The following is a 14,977-nucleotide window of genomic DNA, read 5'->3' as shown; positions in this document are numbered from 1 at the left end:
TCTCTTCCAGCTATACTTTAGACCACCTGACAGTTATAAATGCAGGAGTGTGCCATTCAGTTAATTTTCAGGTCAACTAAGTAAAATTTGATTATTAATATTATCAAATAATATTATTTGATTTTTAATATCATTGTGGGTAATTAATGTTATTACATATGTCTAGTAATATAGCATATGGTTTTTTTATGTAATTTTTTGTAAATTTAACTACTCGAAGCTAACTCAAGTAAAGACCACTAAAATTAACTACAGTACATTAACAAATGGTGTGGGTGACAATTCACTATGGATCGGTAATGCTGTGCTCTGAGATAATGTGTGGTGAATACAAAGAAGTGGTCATTGCTAGATTATGTGTTATAACTGTTATAACTTTAGAAATAATTAAGTGCAAAACAACTGTGCCAAAGAGGAGCAAATCTTATGATTTATTCAGTGAAAAAAATGAAATTCATTTTGTTTTTGGGAAAAATAAGAACAGTGCTGTTTAATTTATGTCTTATTGTCTTTACAAAAAAGAGAGAACCTGGAACATTAATTACCCTGCAATTAATAAATATAACTTTTTATTAACTTTAGCTATGCTTTAACTAAACATAACTTTATTAAGCTTTTTGAGAACAACAAAAATGTGGATTAGATTAGGTAAAGAGGACTAGAATAGGTGAAAATCTGTGGCTTCAAGGTCAGGTAAACGTGATGGTTATTTGATACATCCCAGCCATATTCCAATCATTTTTGTTGTGTTTATGAAGATATCTGGTCTGGCATTATCATAGTGAAACACGACAGCCTTTCCATTGAGTAATTCTGGACATTTCTTCAATATTACTTTTTTTAGTCAATTCAGTTGAGAACAGTACTTATCAGAGTTAATTGATTGATTTTCATGGAAGATGTGCATAGTACATGATTCCTTTCCCTCGAATCAAGAGAGTCCAACATTTAAATATATTCTTGAGGCTACAGCATAATGTTGGGGTTAACCAATTTTGATCAAACTCAGTGAGGATATAGTGCATCCTCAACAACTGACATGCACCAAACAGTAAGGTGCACTTCTCAAAATTAAAGTTGAAAATTGCAAAATCATTTAAAAAATTTAGATTTTCTGTCATTTATAGCAGGGGTGACCAACAAGTTGATCGCGAAGCCAATTTTGGTCGATTGCTTGCGATGTCTTGACTTAATGTGTTATACTTGTAACCAAACACAACGTGTGAATGTAACTGTAGTGATATTGGACCTCCATGTTCTCCCTCAGATGCGGTTTTGTCAGTCCATGTGCAATCCATTTGCGTACAGTTGTAAAAGGGGAATAAGAAATATAGACAAATTGTCGTAAAACTGAAAAAAGAAAGGCGGGAAGAGGGACAGAGAGAGTAGGTCGGGAGTTGGGACAAGGTAGAGAGAGGAAGGTTGAAGTGGTGGTCTCTGAAAGTGACAAAAATGAGTTTCAATTTTTCTTCTGTTTAAATTTTAAGTACCTTTTTTTCATGTTTTAAATTAAATTGTGGCTTTTCTTACTTAACGTAGTATGTATTTCACACCTCCCCTTCGCCACTTAGACTATGCCTACAACAACAAGTCAATCACTACATTTTTAAGATAAAAAGTACATCTTATGTACACAAAAGTTGGCCAACCCTGATCTATAGAGCAGTTGGTGGCTCCTTGGGGCTGCACCAGGTTTGTGATGAGGTTGGTGTTTCGAATTTTGTTGGTATCAATGTGATATTTTTTCATAAAACTAATTGACAAGACTATGTCTTGTTTATAAAATCGTACTGCCCAATTTTCTTACCAGCATAGAAGTATGAAGGAGTACATGTCGCGAGTTGATATTTGGCACAGATATTAGGTGCCCAAATCATTTGCGCATAAAATAATCCAGACTCGTAGGTAGTCGGGGGACCAAGAATCAAGTCAAAATAAAATACAAAATGGCAACCCTCTTCTACAAACAGGCAAAACAGCCACCTCACCCCACTGAAGTCAGGTAGGGGAGAGTACCACTCTCGCAGTCATTTTAAGAAGTGAACTCTGATCTTAGGACCAAACATGCAGTTTCTTCTATGTTAAATAAAATTTGTAATCTAATTTTGTAAATTTGGGAGTGCTTCAAATATGACATTAAAGCAGTTTTATGTCATTACAAGTGTTTTTTTTTTTAACATTATCTAGTATAGTAAAATCGTAGGACTGATAAAAATTTGACGTTTTATATTAGGGTTGTCGTTACATTCGATGACATTATAATCGGGTTAATTTTTGTTTTTAAATAAAACATATAAAAATTTACAATAATATTTTGTATTAAGATTTTAAAAAGCAAAGATGGTCAATATTCCGATCACTCAATCTGATTCTTATTTTAGTAATGAAAAGTTTTGCTACTGAGAATGCCCTTTCTGATTCAATTGATGTGAGTGGAATTCTGTCTTCTCTTAAATGTATTAAACACACGTTATGTGTTTTTTTGCCTGTAGCCTGGAAGGTTTCTAGTTTGTTTTTGAGATTGTAGTACTTCTTTTGCTCTCTAGTATTCTTGATTTGTCTACCCTGGCTGCTTTAATAAGAAACATCAAGCTTATAGCCCAATAATTCGGCAGTTCATCTGTCTTTAATAATCAGGTTTATGAAGAAAACGTTCATACTTGCAGACTTCGTACTCATTTGTAACCTTGCCCAATTTGCACAACCTGGCGTTACGCAGTTATCGAAGCTACTGGGCATGGTTAAAAATTAAGACAGCATAAGCACAATTATTCCAGATATTACAGGTTCTGATAAGTAAAGAATTTTCAGTCTTGCCACAAATAAGCCACATATTGATTATTGACCATTTGTGACATGCCATAACAAGCAAAAATTTAAAAAACTAATAAGTACATTTAAAATTAATAAATACAAATGTATTCTGATCGTTTATGAGTTAATTATACTTTCTATTTACAAAATTTCCTCAACCTCAATGTAAAATAAGAAAAAAGCCAACTTTTAAGAAATTTGCAGGATTTTCTGGGTTAAAAAAACAAACCGGGATCCTGTTTGAGAAACCCTACTAGTAAGTAAGTAAGTAAGTAATCTTTATTGGCGTAGAAGGCTTTCGCCTGTTACAAGGGCATTTTTATTTTGATGAAATGCATATTAGCATTTCATATAATAATTTTTTAACAATATTAGTATTTACCATATACTAATCTATATAATTATATTAATATTTTGTCATAATTATTATTTAATTAGTTGTTTAACATAGTTATATATCATATAAATTGTGTTAACATCAGCTCTATCTAATGTCTTGTACATTTCCAGCTCACTAATACATTCAGCCAGTGGCCCAATCTGGAGCTTTTGTAGTTTATCCTTTTCGTTACAATTTTCACATAAAATATGAATTTTAGATAAATTTTTGGTACAATTTTTGGACATTTGGATTGGGTATAATCTATATATTTGTCATTTATAATTATTCCATTTTTATTTAACCTAATCTGCGTAAAAAACTTTTTAATATTGAAAGCTATATTTGTCAATATATAGTTGTTATTTACTGGATAATTTAGAATTGTTGTATACCAGCTTGTATTTTCTCGTTTTTGTATATCTTCAACGTCTTGGATAATAGAGTATTCCATAACTCTGTGTATTATTTCTTTACTATACTGCTCCATATCATACATATGATCCATAAACAGTTTAATAGAAAATCCATATTTATTTACTATCTTCGATAACTGAATTATCCAACTTCGTCTTAAGTCCGTTTCCCTTGATTTGTGATATAGTAAGAACAGCAATTTTGTTGTTATATCTTCAGCCTTAATAATTTTGAGTAAAAACTTTAAATATCTTTTTATTAGTATAGTATTTATTCTGAATCTATTTGTTTCTAATCTTAAGGCACTACCCGGGATATTATATTCTAGCTGGAATATCTTACGTATGAATATATTCTGTATTTTCTCAAAGTCATTAAATTTTTCCATGCTCCAAATTGGGGCAGCATATCCCATTGAGTTCATCACAATCGAATTAAAAAGTTGAAAATGTATACGTAAGTTCTTTATTTTTGCCTTGCAGAATAGACCAATTAAATTATTTATTGCAATTTTTGCTTTACTTAGTGAGTTTTTATAGTGTTTTTCGAACGAGAGATTAGGTGTGAATGTATTAATAACTCCTAAAAATTTAATTTCCTTCACTATCTTCACTTCTTTATTAATAAAAAAATACATGTGCTTTTTGGATACGTTACTTCCGTTTCTAAATATCATGATTGTTGATTTTTTGGAATTTATTGTAACTCTTAGCTTTTCTAAATACTCACAGATTTATTGTATTTTTCTACGGAGTGCAGCTGCTGTAGGAGCTATCAACACAATGTCATCAGCATACGATATAGTATGTATTATCTGGTTTTCAATTTGAAACCCATCTTTGTCTCTTTTAAAGCAATCATTTAGATCAAATAGGTAGAAATTGAAAAGATATGGGGATAACGGATCACCTTGTAGTAAACCTCTGTAGGTAATGAATGGTGTCCAGATATTGGTATCCTGTTTAATAATTGTCTTATATTTTCCGAACAGCAACCNAAAGAAAACGCTCTCGGTTAATTAATAGTGTTTTTAGTGATGACGAAGAAAAGATTGTTTAATTTATATTAATATGTATCACTTTAAAAAATTTTAATGAAGATATTTATCTTAATTATGAAAATATACTAGTATGTTTTTTAATTTTTGGAACCTAACCCTCCTTTTTCATATTAGTTGTTTGTTTCGTATAACACGGATTCGCATAACACGGCAATTTTTTGGAACGTAACTACCGTGTTATACGGGGGTTACCTGTAATTGGTTGGTTCCTGTTTATTCCCTTGTTTAAATATCATACTAAAAATTATTTCGTTCCATTTGGATGGTATTATACTATTACTATAAAATAGGTTAAATTGTCTAGTTAAATATCGAATAATTTCTGTTGGTAACATTTTGATGAGTGAGTTAGGTATTGTATCCGATCCCGGTGTTGATTTGTCTTTAAGTTTTTTGATACAGTTTTGTAGTTCTTCTATCTTAATTATCTCGTCCTGCTCGATTTCTGGTCTTGTCTTGGTTTCCAAATATTTTTTACAGACATTTTTCTGATAATTCTCTGAGAATTTATTGTAGTTTAAGCCAATCATTATATTTTACTCTAGTTTGTGTATCCCACCCTGACTTCCTTTTACGAAAATTATTAATTAATTTTCAGAAGACTCTCGAATCTTTAGCTATAATTAATATATAATTATATATACAGTACCTAATTTATATATAATACTGTACAGACGATAGTAAACTCAACTTACCCGCCTAAACTCTCCGTAGCGTGGCGCTGGACGGAGGAAAGTAGTTCGGCTGCTCGTCCGCGATGACGAGTTGGCGATGGAGTTTTACCGCGTTTTACGCGTCCGTTTTAGCGTCTTTATACGAATATTGTCGCAATTTTTTCGCCGCGTTATAGGAATCTCCGTTATAGGAACCCTCGTTATAAAGGGGTCTACTGTAAAAGTTAACGCCGCCATCTGAATCCAAAGAAACTAGTCGCGCCATGACAGTCTAAGGCAAAAAGTGCATATGTTGTGGACGGATTGTTGTGTACCGACTTATGGTAGCCATTTATGGCGTAATTGCTATTTATTTTGACTCGAGTGTGCAGGAATTATCACAGGAGCGTAACAGGAATGCCGATAACTTGCCGCGCAGTTAATTGTATGGCAAGCGATAAAAAAAATTCGATATCATGTTCCACCGATAAGTTAGATATAGGCCTAGTTGCTCTGATACCATTGTATATCGTCGGTCGACGATCGAAGTCTCGCAACTCCTTCTGAAGAAATTTTTCTGAAGAAACATCATACTTCCTTTAGATATCCGTTATTACCATATGTTGTTTAATTAAATTTTTTTTTATGTATTGAACTAAGTTTAGCTGAAGACCTACGAGAGTTTTATAGACCACGGGAAACTCGTTATTCACTAATGCTGTAATTCAAGTTTGAACAAATATTGCAGTTACGAGGTTTTGATCGCCGACCAATGATATGATATCGTTTTTTGTAAATAAAACTATCTCACGATGGATAGCTTGTTGAGAGGTTTCCTAAAAATAAGCAATACTTCGGTCGGCCGACGTATTGCTTTCACAATACTTTGGTTGACCGATACGCTGTGACAAATGGAAACCGAGCAATAGTAGTGTTCTTTGCATTCGGCACTTTGAACCTAACTGTTTCTATGCACAGAACGGATACATCAATTTGCATGAAACATCGGTTTGTACAAAGTTTAATTTTCCTCAGCATCTGCAGACAGTCAGTGATGCCACGAAAACCACTAAAGCGAATGTCTTTCGCTAACATAGATGATGATACCTATTGATATAATGAGCGGAGTGTGCAAAAGCAAATACATAAAATAAAATAAATTATCTATTTACCCTAACCATTGGTTCCTCCCATCCGTATCATTGCTGTTTTATTCAGATAAAGCTCAAATGTCTGACCAACGACATCAGATAATCAGGCTCATCGTGATGTTTCTGTAATACAAATATTCATAGAATTTCTTTATTTTAAAGGTCAATATATTACGTTTATTGATGAGTTACTGCATTTGAAAATATTAATATGAGGCTCCCCATAAATTACGTTCGCATTTTTCTTCAAATTTTTACTTCCCCTTTCCCATATCTACTTCATAATTAAAAAGCAGACAAATCCCTATATCGATTTTTATTAGTCGCTTAGATCATAAATGATATTATACTGTGTAAATGCAAGAATATCGAACACATTTCTCACCCCTTGAAGTAAATCGCCTTGGAAACTGGTCATTCGAACTCTGTCTAAACCAACCTCGTCCACCCTACCGTTCATAACAAGTTTCATCTTTCTTTGTCGTTTCTTGACGAATTAATAATTAATTAATTTACTAGTATATACGTGTTGTCGTAATTATTGTGTCATTTAAAGTAATCAATACGTTTGCTATTTAGAATTCGATTAAAATGATACTTTTANGTGATGTTTCTGTAATACAAATATTCATAGAATTTCTTTATTTTAAAGGTCAATATATTACGTTTATTGATGAGTTACTGCATTTGAAAATATTAATATGAGGCTCCCCATAAATTACGTTCGCATTTTTCTTCAAATTTTTACTTCCCCTTTCCCTCTTGTCCTAATTTTTCCAAGTTTCTTTAATCGAGAGGGGGTTACCGCCCGGCCATCCGGCCATATCTACTTCATAATTAAAAAGCAGACAAATCTCTATATCGATTTTTATTAGTCGCTTAGATCATAAATGATATTATACTGTGTAAATGCAAGAATATCGAACACATTTCTTACCCCTTGAAGTAAATCGCCTTGGAAACTGGTCATTCGAACTCTGTCTAAACCGACCTCGTCCACCCTACCGTTCATAACAAGTTTCATCTTTCTTTGTCGTTTCTTGACGAATTAATAATTACAGTCGACCCCCCCTATAATTACGGTCCCTATAATTACGATTCCTATAAAACTACGAAAAAATATACGTATTTTGGAAATGTTGAGTCGGATTAGTGTAGATTCGATTAATTTTATGAAAGAAAACCTTTCAATCAGCCGTAGTTGGTAAACTTGACACGTGTCGGGCTGTGATTGGAACGACTTGTAAGAAATCGGATTCCTAATAAATTGGAACGTATCTATATCTTATAGGGGGGTCGACTGTAATTAATTTACTAGTATATACGTGTTGTCGTAATTATTGTGTCATTTAAAGTAATCAATACGTTTGCTATTTAGAATTCGATTAAAATGATACTTTTACAGTTGCAAAGATAAATAATAAACTGTATATATACTGTACTCAGTATNGACGAATTAATAATTAATTAATTTACTAGTATATACGTGTTGTCGTAATTATTGTGTCATTTAAAGTAATCAATACGTTTGCTATTTAGAATTCGATTAAAATGATACTTTTACAGTTGCAAAGATAAATAATAAACTGTATATATACTGTACTCAGTATTTTAATTATATATGCCATGTATACTGTCTCTGATAGAACAATATATTCTGATACTGGAAGTATGAACATTAAAAAAAAACTGTTCTTTTTGTGACACGTATGTACTCGTAAACAACTTGTACTTAATACTTTATACACTGATAAATTGGAAGTGGATATACATTTCACATACTTGTCTAGAACCTGACACAAAGCTACACCACTCCAATTATTCGACAATACAAGCTTTTCGTGTTTGTGACCTTTCGGTCGGCACCTCCTTGGTGCCCTGTCAGGATTGACACCACCGTGTTTCTCGAAACACGGAAACCGAGACGGCGATTACGTCACGCCGTCGAGAGAGCGGTCCCGTACGTGGTCAGACGGATTCGTAATGTCGGTTCGAGAGACAACATTGGAAGTGACTCAGATACACTTAACAATTAACAATGGTTTAATTAAAAAGCTAATGGATAAAGTGTTGTCGCGGAGAGAGAGAGTTCTCATACGATTCGCGGGGTGATAAATACCTGGAGTTTGGATGATTCTTGAATAGCTGATAATTGATAATCAAGTTCTTGACTTAATCCAAAGTTCTAGCGACGACGTTCGTTCAAGTTTCTTTGGCACTTAATAAATCCTGTTGCAAATAATCCAAATAGGAGGCACAAAAAACAAAGTCCGGTTGCTATCTGACGACTTCTATCCAGAGGAACGGCGGTGACTGACTGTTTTCGGCCGTCTCTGGTGATATTCACGGGCGATTTCGGCCGTGCAGAGGTTAATAGTTCACGAGAAAGCGTCATGTTGCTTTCGAGAAAATGTAACGGGAGACTTTCTCAGGTAGCTAAGAACAACAATTGTTGAGTAATTCCCGAAATGTTATTATTAAAGACTATTTCTAATATAAGAATTTCTGCTATCTTACATGTTTAATTTTAACCTAAAGTACAAAAATAACGACAAGTTTTTGTGATCTTGAAATAATTGGAAACGAAATCAAGCAAAAGTGTTTATTAGACAACGAAAAGTATTTACAGAGACAATTTGTACTTTATTATTATTATTATTATTATTCTAGTCGCATTTAATCATTTATCAAACTATCTTTGTATAAAGATGATTAATTTAGAAGTTCTCAAATTGATGCAAGGCCAGAACTGTGGAGAGAACATCTTTCCGAAGATCTTAAATTGATTAAAATTCCTTTCTTTTGCAGCTGCACTATGCACGCGTTTAATTTAATGTGATTCGAATGAATCCATGTTGTTTGCTTGTCGATAATTTTTGAAGTCCTTTCTCTCGAACTCTCCGAATGCTTCTTAATCATAGAAGTTCAGGATCAGGGTCCGTAATCTGAAAACGACAAACAATGCTTAGTTACATTTATTTAAAATTTGTTATTTCTTAAGAATAAATCCACTTACCATTTCATGATGTGTATCCTTTAATATTTCAGAAATCTTGTTTTATTTATTTGTCGAAACCGTGTCTTTTTCTCCTTGTTTTGTTTGGTTCAATGTCACGACTTGGTGAATTTATTGACACTTGGCAAATAATTTCATCATCAACAAAATAAACAACGGACACAATTATGGAAAGCCGAAATTCGGGTAGACACAATTACAAATTAACATTAGAAGAGTCACAGTTCGAGAGGATGCAATTGGAAGTCAAAATTGGTGAAGTCACAATCCAGTTAAAATCAATATTCGAGACGTCACAATCGGGATATAATTAAAGTTAGAGTCAAAATCGGGATAACGTCAAAATTAAGGAAGTCACAATTGAGTTAAAGTGCCATAATCGAAATAAAGTCAAGTTCGAGGAAGCCACAGTCGTTAAGTCCATATAATTAGAATTGTTCAAACCATTCTCAAAGCAAGTGAGCAATTTCATTAATCAAGAAATATATTTTAGATTTCAAATTTTTAATTTTTTTTTTAAATTGAAAACGAACAAACACAAACAAAACAATAAACATAACAAATAAAGAAAACAGTGTATGTACTGTACACTGCATAGAGATGAAAATCTCTAAATTTCTTCTAAAATCTGTGAAAATAAAATGAAAATAATCAATATTTTTATCTGAAATATTCAATTATTTAAATAATTTTTAAATCAGTAAGTTTATTTCCTTCTAAAAACAATTATATACGAATCAAGCGAAAATTATTCAGTGCATAATTGTTAATTCGCTACTATTGTGTCATTTATAATGATTGAAATATATTATTATTAATTTGATTACTTTAGAATCTTCGTGTACTCATATTCACATAAACTTGCTGAATATTTTAATCTTTTCTCCCATTTATGCTGTTACTTTCCTATGTTACGAGACTAGTACACTTTCATAATATATTTCTGTCGATAATTGGACAAAAATATACATATACTGTATATATGTATTTCTAATGCTTTAAAAGCCTAGCCTAGTCTGTCTATATGTAAAATCTGAATCGTATGAAGAACATAATGTATCTCCATGTTAATACACGTTTCCTGTTCTCCTGTTACCTGGCCATTGTGTATTTGGTTGTACATTGGGGATAGAAATGGTGTTTGATTTATTAGTTAAGAGTGGAAAATCTCATAAGTGTTGAGTATAAAATACAAAAATATTCCGATTAAACACTTACCCGAGACGAACTCGGACGAAATCAAGAAGATAAATCTTATACTTGATTCAATGATGGAAAAAAGAGATCCTTATTCAAACCGAACATATTCAGTTTCTCCAGTCTTCATGTTCTTCCACACTTTCTGCGCTGATCTGGAATGTGAAAAACAAGTTTAATTATTTATTGAAAACCTATATCTGAATATGAATTTTATCAAAACATATCGAGAACGCAATATCGATGNTTTAAATTAAATTTAATTAATTATCATTTGCACCGAGCAATTTCTTTTTAAAGCCATTACTTTTTCGAATGACTTTCTTATTTGCATAAATATCAATAAAATGTGAAAAATTTCTTACCCCAAGGGTGAAGGCAAGGGTCGATAATCGCTAGAATCAAAAAACATTTTTCAATCACTGGAAATCGCACTCTTCGCAATAAAAGAGCAAAACAATGAAAAGTCAATTGTTGAGTTTCATTGTTACGCGTTAATTGAAGAAGATAGAAAATTTTAATGATTAACTTTTTTAAAATTTTTAAATCTGTTCGTTTGTAATAATAATTAAAGAGTGATGATCGTGGCAGTAAACGCCTCGGTTCTCCTCTCTGAAAGAGTCAGGATCAAATTCGGGCGAGCAAGTCTCCAAGAATTTTTCAAGAAAGCTCTGTCCCAGATACATTGAGCCCCATCCTTCACCATTGTGGGTATGGTCTAACCCACAATAAACAGGATTGAAGGCATTTTAGAGTTGCCCAACAGTGGCCGAGTGGAAAAACCACTGAACATTTCTAGTTTTTTGATAGTTTGAGCCTCGCCGACGAGCTGACAATGTAGAATTTTCCGGGTTTTCTTTATGTTTGTAACACCTAACACCTAAATAGGGGTCAGTTTTCCATCGAACGTTCTCCCGAGAGGCATTCCTCCCCACGTGCGAGAGGAACCATAAATCGAAACCGTACTATCCAGGATGAATTATGAGATTTGGATCAGATATCAACCCGTTCTACTACTACAATTTCTATTGTGGTAGTAGAAAAGTGCGGTGAAATATTAATGTCGTATGGGCTACCTAGACGATGTATTAAAATAATTTAGATCAAAATTTTATTAGTGATAACAGCAAACAGATGATATAGACATGATCAAGTTTACAGTTACAACTGGGCTCGTCCGTATGGATAAACATACGGACGAGCCCATTTGTCGATCCAAATCACTTCTCGTCGATCCAAATTAACCTGAAATCAAAATAAATTCAAATTCTAATTATACGGGGTTAATTTCTCCGTATAATTTGAATTTATTTTCCCCTTGTTATACGGGGAATACAGGTGTATAATCCCTATGTTATACGGGGTGTACAGGCAACCCCCGTATGACACGGGAGTTACGGTCCAAAAAATTACCCTGTTATGCGAATCCGTGTTATACGAAACAACGAACTAGTGCGAAAAGGGGGTTTAGGTTCCAAAAGTTAAAAAAACGTGTTGTTAAATCCTTATTTAAATCGGATATATTATTCATTTTTTTCATAGATAAAATACGTATTTATTATTTAAGTAAATATTTTACCAGAGGATTATTCATTTTATATGATGATTTCAGCATGAGCATCATCAGTTTGCGGGTGCGTTCGTTAATAGCGGTCGCTCTGCAACGGGAGTGCGCTGCTGTTTGTAGGCATTTAGGAACGACGGTGAAAGAAAGATGGCGGCGCCCATACTATCGATAGTATCATGATGGAAGAATCTGTAATTCTAAAATGAGCTTTTAGAGGCAAAAGAAGAGTCACAATTGTAAAATTTAATCATTAAATGGATTATTTGTTGAAAGAGCATTCAAAGTAGCCACGAAAACAATTAGAATGCTCGCGCGGAGTTACGCGGAGGTATAAAAGAACGCACCCTTTATTACATTTTATGTTGTACGAGGGTTTTACTCAATTCTCGAACCGTGTTAGAGTGAACCCGTGCTATAAAAGCACCGTGTTATACGGGGTTACCTGTACTTTTGTTTTTTAGAAATGAGAATCTCAATATAAATAAAATGTTACATTTAATATAAGATATTAATAGTTGTAATTTAAATCTAAATACCTTTCAATATATACTCAGATTTTTTAAATACTGAGACACACACACCTTATGTCTCTGAGAATCAATATTTATTGTTTTACAGATGTTTTCAATCTGATCTACAGACCATCGTCAAGTATTTTGAATTCTCTGGAACGTTTTTTGTATTGGTTCCAGGTTCGAACGATTATGAGAAAAGAAATTAAAATTTTCTATAACTGTTTCGAACATCTCGTTGAAATACTGTATTAAGTTTATTGGCAAAACCTAAACTAAAGAAATCTTCGCTACCGACAGTAAATTTAGGAAAAATACAGAAATTGAAAATATTAATCAGACAAATCAAATAAATAATCGTTTATTGAAAAGAAATAGAAAAAAACTGGTAGGAAAACTATTAGATGTAAATAATCAAGATAAACCAGAAGAATCTCTTAAATGTAATGACTGTACAACTTTATATTTTAATTTTAAATTAAAACATGGCACTGTAAAACCGTCTCATCTACAACATCATTAATTAACACTTAATTTGAATATATTGATACAACCTTTAGTTCCTGGCCCGAGTTAACTCGGGTAGGTTACATAGCGTTACAGAAAACTCAGTCCTTTCGCCCCTAAAAATATTTTTTTCTTCAATTTTTGGATGTTTTTTAGGTCTCCAAATTTTTTCAAAAATTTTTATCCTCGCGAAAAAATTTTATCGCGATTTTAATCTACCTTTAATGACGCATGATTAACAATTAATTGTTTTTTAAATGGGGGTTTGATATCAAATTTTATTAATCGTTCTAAAGTTCTAGTGCACGGATTTTACTTCGGTAAAGTTATTTAAAGCTAATTTCTGATGTCAAAACGACCTCCAATAGTTTTTTAATTTTTTAAATTAATATATTTTATTATATATACGTTCAATTAAGTCGGGGAGGGGTCGGAAATCGCAATAAAAATTTTAATTTTTAAAAAATACTTAAAAATATAAGGCCAGCTAGTATTCACCCTACTATAAACCCTTCGCCTCTCGAGACTTCTATGAGAATGTCCCGGGAAATGTAACACCAGCTGTTCTCAAGGTCATTCAGCTGTAAACACAATGACTCATCGGTATAAGATTTCACAGAGAGGCGAGACAATGGAAAATAAAGTTTGAAGCTTTTTCTTCAACATTAACGCATTTCTTTCGGGTTTTTTCAATTTTAAGTATTTTTTATGTTTAATACATTAATATTAAAAATTGGTGGGAACTAAAGCGATTAAAAATATGTTTACGACAGAAAATTGTTTTTTTGACAAAGTTATTATTATTATTTTTTCACTTGTATGCGAGGAACCGGAAGTAGAAGTATATGTAATCTCTACCACTTACTCGGCAACAGGATGGTAAATCTGCCCACGTTGTCTGTGGATGGCTTAAAAAGATGTTTGAGATCAAACATCGTAAAATCCCGATCTGCAGTCAGGATTCCCGACACCAGATAGGGAAAGAATTCGCGCCCTATTTATACTATTTGTTACATTTTTGATATACAGTAGATCCCCCTATAACACGGGTTCCTATAGTTTGGATTCCTATATCATGGCGAAAATATTGCGACAGTATTCGTACAAACACGCTAAAGAAACTCCTATAATTCGGTAAAACGTCATCGCCGACTCGTGTCGCGACAGGATTGGTCGAATCTAGACGAATAGCAGATATTGCACAAACCGCTGAGTTTAAACGAGCAGCGGATTTACTAAAAAACTATTTATTATTTAACGGCCATAAAAATTATATTTATATTAATGATGTCTCCAAAGTTCAGCGAACTTTTCGCAAAAAAAAAATAATTTATCAGGAAGCACGTGAGCGCCATTCGATGATAAGCCCCACGACGAAAACAAGCTTAAGCAATGGCGCCGTCGAATGGTGCACGCTCGGTAAGAATTCCTACAATTTTTGTTTATAGCATAGTTTATATGGATTATTCCCAAAAAATTATACGTATTTTGGAAATGTTGAGTCGAATTAGTCTAGAATCGATTAATTTTATGAAAGAAACCTTTCAAACAGCAGTAGTCCGTAAACTGCATACATGCCGGGCTGTGATTGGCTGGACTCGTAGAAAATGGATTCATAAAAACCGGAACGTATCTACCGTATCATGGGGGGTCGACTGTATTTGATTTTTCAACGAGATGTTCGAAACAGTTATAAAAAATTTA

The sequence above is a fragment of the Centruroides sculpturatus genome, unplaced genomic scaffold, assembly GCF_000671375.1.
Source record: "Centruroides sculpturatus isolate CEXI.00-Female unplaced genomic scaffold, Cexi_2.0 scaffold1128, whole genome shotgun sequence".
NCBI lineage: Eukaryota > Metazoa > Arthropoda > Arachnida > Scorpiones > Buthidae > Centruroides > Centruroides sculpturatus.
The sequence above is the reverse complement of the archived record's forward strand: the minus strand, read 5'-3'. Positions refer to the sequence as shown.